Source organism: Rhipicephalus sanguineus, chromosome 11 (genome assembly GCF_013339695.2).
Source record: "Rhipicephalus sanguineus isolate Rsan-2018 chromosome 11, BIME_Rsan_1.4, whole genome shotgun sequence".
Lineage (NCBI taxonomy): Eukaryota > Metazoa > Arthropoda > Arachnida > Ixodida > Ixodidae > Rhipicephalus > Rhipicephalus sanguineus.
This window is the reverse complement of record NC_051186.1, coordinates 127,856,386-127,863,708: the sequence shown is the minus strand read 5'-3', so window position 1 is coordinate 127,863,708 and position 7,323 is coordinate 127,856,386. Positions and strand designations below refer to the sequence as shown.

The following is a 7,323-nucleotide window of genomic DNA, read 5'->3' as shown; positions in this document are numbered from 1 at the left end:
ATGTTTTGACAGGAGTCGCCGCAGACCCTTTTCTGCCCTTCGGGGAAGAGTCCTAGGAACAAGCCTGAGGAACCTGTCGCCTTGCTTCCCCCACAAGCGTGCCGTCGACCGCCTGACCCTTGCTGTTTCAAGAGTGCAACGACCCCTCAGCTACAATGAAATGGACTGTGCCATGGTGGGTGGGGTCGTGTGTGTGATTGGTGGTCATCAAGAAGGAGGAGCCCGCCTGAGGGGTTAAAACGACGGTGCGAAGTGAGAAATGGGGCTCTGAGCCCTCGGTAACAGGCTCATCCAATTCGCTCGTCGTTGAACTCTGACCTTGTCACGATGTAAATTGAGTGTACAAAAAGTGCCAGTAAACTTGTTATTGTTTTCCCAACTTGCTAGCAGCATTTCTTCAACCCGGAGACTCGACTACGCAACCAAACGGAGTCCGGTTACGACGCTGCCCTATCGTAGCAACAACCTGGTTGCCGAGGAGGGACGGATCTAATACCGGTCGCAACAACTGGTTGCAGCGGCGGGATGGATCCAAATACCCAGACACAACAATACATAACCTCTTTCACGTTCTTCCACGTATGACACCTTTCTTGTTCACAGTAGGTGAACGGAGCCCATAAAAAGCACGTCAGGGTCGCGGCTTCGGATGAGGAACATGAATGGCCAATTCACCACAAATTTGTACTCTCTCTCCGCCATCCAGGCGCTGCAGTAGCGGCCGCGGCCTCGGTGCCTTCTTCGTTCACTTCGACGAAGGCCTTGTGGACAACGTCGGTAGCGACTAGCTTGCCCGCGTCGCTTATCCTGGAAAGATCAGCTGCCTGTCAGAAAAAGTCTTTGATCCCCATCGCCTCTAACGTTGTTCTGAGGCCGACGTCGTGTTCAAGCTTGAACTTCGGCAAGTAGAGCTTGACGTTGGAGTGAGTACACAGGTTCGTCAATATCTCGGAAAGCGCAGCCGCGGTCAAGCGTTCCTCTAGCTTGGACAACCCTTCGACATCGTTGGGAAGGAGCACGACCATGGATGTTTTGCGGCCGCGGTACGGTACCTCTCAAGCTTGTACCTCGTGTTCATCCGAATACGACATCGCGTAGCTGGACTTTTGGTACATCATCTGGACCTGAGTCTTATTCCTCGAGTCAAGCTGGAAGTCGGAAGCGCGTGTGTGCGTCAGGTCGAATCGCGAGCTCCAAAGGCATTTAAAGTAGATGGCGTTTACAAGTATCAGTGTTGTCAGGGCGTCCACGCTTCCCCTCGGGAGGAGGTCTTTGATTTTGGATTCGGTGGCCTTCTCGACCCAGACGTTCACTTCTTTCCGCACGTTCTCGTACTGGTTGCGGAAGTCCACGGACTCGATGGTGGCGTTGTACTTGTCCCGTAGGAGCGACTTGTAACTGGACAAGACTGGAAACGACTGTTCGGCGTACATTCTGTTGGCGATGTTCAGTTTGACGTCAGCCGCGCAGTCCGGTAGTTTAGAGAGGAACCTCGAGAACTCCTCGTGGATGCGGTCACAGTCCACGTGAAGGACGGTCAAAAGTAGTTCCTTGGCTGTGTTGCTCCGGGCGCCTCCGAGTGCCATCGAGAGGGCGGCCGATATGCTGAAAGGCGAAAAGAAGATGTCGCCAGTTGGTTGCTCTTTCGGCATAAGCTGGGTGATTCCATGAGAGATCGAACATGCCTGTCCGGTCGCAATTTTTGTTTTGCCTGGGTTTTTTATATGTTATGTGGGCACATTCAAAGTGCACGGAACTGAAAATTTTATTTCCAAGAAACGCTCCCAGCGCGCCAAAAAAATATTTGAAGGTGGCGGCGCGGGCCTCCTGTTTTTGCTCACTGCAATGTTTTCGGATTTCACGGCCGAATTTAGCGCGAACTATAAATGATGTGTCGAACATTTTTTTTGCTGGTTTTAATATGCATTACTGTGAATTACATCCATGCTTTTTTTATGCCGTCCTCAAAAAGAAGAAAATGTGAAAAAATGGCAAACACGGCCGAAATCAAAAAAGGGTCCTAAGTTTGAGGCGCCTTGGCGCCTTTGCTACTTCAAACAGAAACTTCAAAACAATGTCAACTATAGAAAAGAGCCTTTACAACATTTATACGGAAGATCATTTTCCTACGGGCAGCGCAAAAAAAGAAAAAAAAATAGTTAAAGAAGCCAGTTTTTTCAAAAAAAGTACATTTTCAAAAAATAAAATAAAAAAAACTCCGGTCTCAATTTTGACGAAAATTTTTTTTTTTCGAAGAGCGCTTATGTCATTGAACACACGGTTTTAATATCATATGTCCTCATTTGCTTTGTTTACGAGATATAACTGGCCAAAATGACCCTTGCTGTGTGTGCTCACTTGAGTTCTACTGATGGTTGTAATTAGCTTGCATTGAGCGTAAATCGCAGTTTTAATTATTCTACTGCAGCAAAACCTTGCTCTGGTTGCTTTTCGTCAAGAAAAATGTGTTCTCAGATTTTATTTGGTTCTAGCGTGTGCAAAAGTGGGCTGCTGCCGCCCTCTAAAGGGTGATTCCACGAGAGATCGAACATGCCTGTCCGGTCGATATTTTTCTTTTGCCTGGATTTTTTATATGTTATGTGGCCACATTCAAAGTGCACGGAACCGAAAATTTTATTTCCGAGAAACGCTCCCAGCGTGCCAAAAAAATATTTGAAAGTGGCGGCGCGGACCTCCTATTTTTGTTCACTGCAATGTTTTCGGATTTCACGGACGAATTTAACGCGAACTATAAATGATGTGTCGAAAATTGTTTTGTTGGTTTTAATACGCATTACTGTGAATTACATTCATGCTTTTTTATGCCGTCCTGAAAAATAAAAAAATGAAAAAAATGGCAAACCTGGTCCAAATCAATAAAGTTTGCTATGTTTGATGCGCCTTGGCGCCTATTTCACACAGAAACTTCAAAACAGTGTCAATGAGAACTAACAGACAATAACGCCAAGGAAAGTACAGGGGGTGTTATCTGTAGTATTTATAATATAAATGTGAAGAAAGTAAAGTGGACGAAAATATGACTTGCCGCCGGCAGGGACCGAACCTGCGACCTTCGAATAACGCGTCGGACGCGTTATTCGAAGGTCGCAGGTTCGGTTCCTGCCGGCGGCAAGTCATCTTTTCGTCCACTTTACTTTCTTCACATTTATATTCTAAATACTACAGATAACACCCCCTGTACTTTCCTTGGCGTTATTGTCTGTTAGTTCTCATTAATATTGTGTCTAACAAAGATAAACGAGCCCTTGAAAAATCATCTGCTTTCCTTCATTCATAGCGAGGGTCTCGTCCTGGCAGACTTAATGCCTTCAGGTAGTATGCGAGGGATTATTGGTCAGCTGCCAGCTCGTAAAAAAGATCACGTGCTACGTGACGCCAACAGGCAAAAAAAGAGTGTTCCACACTCGCCGCCATGGCTGCGGTTGGCGCTGACTAACACTCCTAGGTTTAAATCAACATATATACCCCAGAAAGTGGATGGGAGGATGACCGCCGCCGTAGCTCAGTGGTAGAGCATCGGACGCGTTATTCGAAGGTCGCAGGTTCGGTCCCTGCCGGCGGCAAGTCATCTTTTCGTCCACTTTACTTTCTTCACATTTATATTCTAAATACTACAGATAACACCCCCTGTACTTTCCTTGGCGTTATTGTCTGTTAGTTCTCATTAATATTGTGTCTAACAAAGATAAACGAGCCCTTGAAAAATCATCTGCTTTCCTTCAAAACAGTGTCAAGTATTTCAAGAAGCCTTCGCAACATTAATGCGGAAGATCGTTTTCTTACAGGCAGCGCAAAATAAGAAGAAAATAGTTAAAGAAGTGAGTTTTTTTCAAAAAAGTACATTTTCAAAAAATAAAGAAAAAAAACTCAGGCCTCAATTTTGACATTTTTTTTTTTGTCGAAGAGCGCTTATGTCAGTGAAGACACCATGTTAATATGTATGTTCTCATTTGCTTTGTTCACGAGATTTAACTGGCCAAAATTACCCTTGCTGTGTGTGCTCACTTCAGTGCGATTGATAGTTGTCATCAGCTTGCATTGCACGTAAATGTAGTTTTAATTATTTTCCTGCAATAAAACTTTGCTCTGGTGTCTTGTCGTCAAGAAAAATGTATTCTCAAACTAATTGTGTCTAGCGTGTGCGGGGGTGGGTTGCTGCCGCTCTCAAAAGGCCTAACGCGTACGCAGTTTGCAGCTTACAACCTCAACTTACCCCGCCAGTATTCGCTAATCAAAAGCACGCGAGACACCGCGAACACATGGTTTAGGTCACTTTGTCAAAACTCTCCTTGTACACAGAATTAAGCATCTGTATGCAGCGAAGGGCAACTTAATCTGTGACTAAATGCCACAATCAGCAGGCGCGCTCTTATGCAGTTGTTTTCTCACTGCCTGCTTGCTTCCCTTCCATTACGTGCATTGTACGCTCTAACCATCTTCCCCATTCGACGCACACTGTGCCTAAACAACATTTGTAAAACGTTATCTCAATGATTTTCGAGCCGTTTATTTCACTTCCCGCTATCACATGTTTTCGGTGTCGCAGATAACGTCTTCCTGTATCATCTCGACCTCAGCGTTTCAACAGCCAGAAAACGTGCGGTGCGGCATGATTAAGCCATGAGTGGCCGAAGCTGCCCAATTGATGATGTTTTGTTGCCATTTTACTAAAGTGCTTTCCCACGTCGAGGACAGCAGAGGTCATTGGTGGCGCCATGCAGACGGACATTCCCCTTAGTTTTGACAATGAGTGTGGCCTACAAATTAATTATTACAGCCCAAAGCGGTTAGACACCCTTAGTCATAAAATGTTAAACCGTGAGCAGTTCTGGAAAGGCATTCATGACAGCTGCGCAGATGTGAGATAATTTGTGCGGCGCCGTTCAGTATAAACGTTTCGACTTGCTCTATAGGTCTAGCTGTTCACTACACGCGATGCGCGCGGCCCATGACTACGTCCGATTGTTCTGTGCAGATTATTAACGCGTTCACAAAAAGAAGATTGCTGAGGAAAACGTTTTCGTCGCGCAAATTTTTTTCTTTGCTCTTTTTGTTGTTGCCTACCTCCACAAGCTACTCTCATAGGCTGAGGATCTTCGCGTCACCTGCGAAGTCTGCTTGCATTGCTCTACGCTCCTCAAGGAAAACCTGTCTACATCTAACCGCGATGAGGTAGATCAGGCATTCCTTCAGGAAGAAGAAGCGATTCATATCTTGAACAGGCGCGCCCATCTATACTCTGATGATTGTAGGCGAGGTTGTAGGCTGCAAACTGTTTACACGTTAGCCATTTAGAGGGCGGCAGCAGCCCACTTTTGCACACGCTAGACAAAAATAAAATCTCAGAAGACATTTTTCTTGACGAAAAGCCACCAGAGCAAGGTTTTGCTGCAGCAGAATAATTAGAACTGCGATTTATGCACAATGCAAGCTAATTACAACCATCAGTCGCACTGAAGTGAGCACACACAGCAAGGGTCATTTTGGCCAGTTATATCTCGTAAACAAAGTAAATGAGGACATTATAATATTAAAACCGTGTGTTCATTGACATAAGCGCTCTTCGAAAAAAAATTTTCGTCAAGATTGAGACCGGAGTTTTTTTTTATTTTATTTTTTGAAAATGTACTTTTTTGAAGAAACTGGCTTCTTTAACTATTTTTTTCTTTTTTTGCGCTGCCCGTAGGAAAATGATCTTCCGTATAAATATTGTAAAGTCTCTTTTCTATAGTTGACATTGTTTTGAAGTGTCTGTTTTAAGTAGGATCCCGCCTCAAACTTAGGACCCTTTTTTGATTTCGGCCGTGTTTGCCATTTTTTCACATTTTCTTCTTTTTGAGGACGGCATAAAAAAAGCATGGATGTAATTCACAGTAATGCGTATTAAAACCAGCAAAAAAATTTCGACACATCATTTATAGTTCGCGCTAAATTCGGCCGTGCAATCCGAAAACAGTGCAGTGAGCAAAAACAGGAGGCCCGCGCCGCCACCTTCAAATATTTTTTGGCGCGCTGGGAGCGTTTCTTGGAAATAAAATTTTCAGTTCCGTGCACTTCGAATGTGCCCACATAACATATAAAAAACCCAGGCAAAACAAAAATTGCGACCGGACAGGCATGTTCGATCTCTCGTGGAATCACCCAGCTGCTTGTGCAGGTCCACGGAGAAGTTGAGGACAGATTCGCCTAGCGGACTAGTAGTTGCCATGGTTACAGGATCTGTAAGATGGAAAAAATACCTTCAGAGTATTGTACTACACAAAATCGCGCTCATACGACTATGTGTCTTGCTTGTTTCGACTTTGCTCCGCAAAGTAAATGAGGCGTTTTTTTTTTGTTTGTTTGTTTTTTTTTTATAAAAGAGCCACTTCCACTTTAACTGAAACTGAGAAAAACGCAGTCTTTCGCCAGTGACAATATGGCCCGGCCTGCTCCAACAATTCTTTGGCAGTGTACTCATGTCACCAAAATACGTCAAATCTCTATTGCGACTAAAATCTATATAACGCATGTGGTAGCCTCGATGCTCACCGGAGCCGAAGACTACCGCGGGTTCAGGCTTAGCGAGCCACAGAGCCGCGTCTACCGTTGCCTGCTTACGTTTAGCGCACCGCTCCGCGCGCGCTCAGCTAGCAAAGGCGTTCAGCGCCGCGCGGCATAAACACAGTGTTCGAGATAACATACACACACAAACACTTTATTTGCCTTCGGCGGCACCCCAACAGACACACACTACACCTCCGCTCCCGGGGCACGGGGAAGCAAAGGGCTTCCCACGCGGACGATACACCAAGGGGAACCGCCAGCACGTCGCAGCTGGCAATGGCGAGCTTTGACACGCCGCTCGGGAAAAGGTCCCTCGCGGCTATGCTGCGCACTCTCACGATGACCACTGGGTCTGGCCGCGAGAGTTAGGGCAATCTCCGTACGCGTGGGCCTCCGGCAAGTGCGGCTCGGCGTGGTACGACCGCGCACGAGCACTAGGCACCGCTCTTTGGCTTCACGTACGAACCGGAGCTAACACTGAGGTAAACACGCCTGCAAGGATGCCGAGGCACCCAGGCAGGCTACAGTCCAGCGATTCCCAAAGGGGACGTTGGACCGGAAAGAAATACGTGCTTACCCAGCGGCGTCCGAGGAGAGAGAGCGTTCGTCCCGGCCTGCACGCGCGTCCGTCGCGCTGAATTTCGCGGCTCCCAGACCGCGTGCAGCGCCACCACGAAAGCCGGCGCGTAGCGCAAGATGGCGCCACTTGCCGTCGCGGGAGAACGGGAGAGGGAAAGGATTCGCGGAACGGCGAAA

At 46.6% G+C, this 7,323-nt stretch overlaps 1 pseudogene; it reads right to left on the bottom strand.

Moving 5' to 3' along the window:
* Positions 1-572: 572 nt before the first annotated feature.
* Positions 573-6,229, bottom strand: LOC119373590 (leukocyte elastase inhibitor-like; annotated as a pseudogene).
* Positions 6,230-7,323: the final 1,094 nt, after the last annotated feature.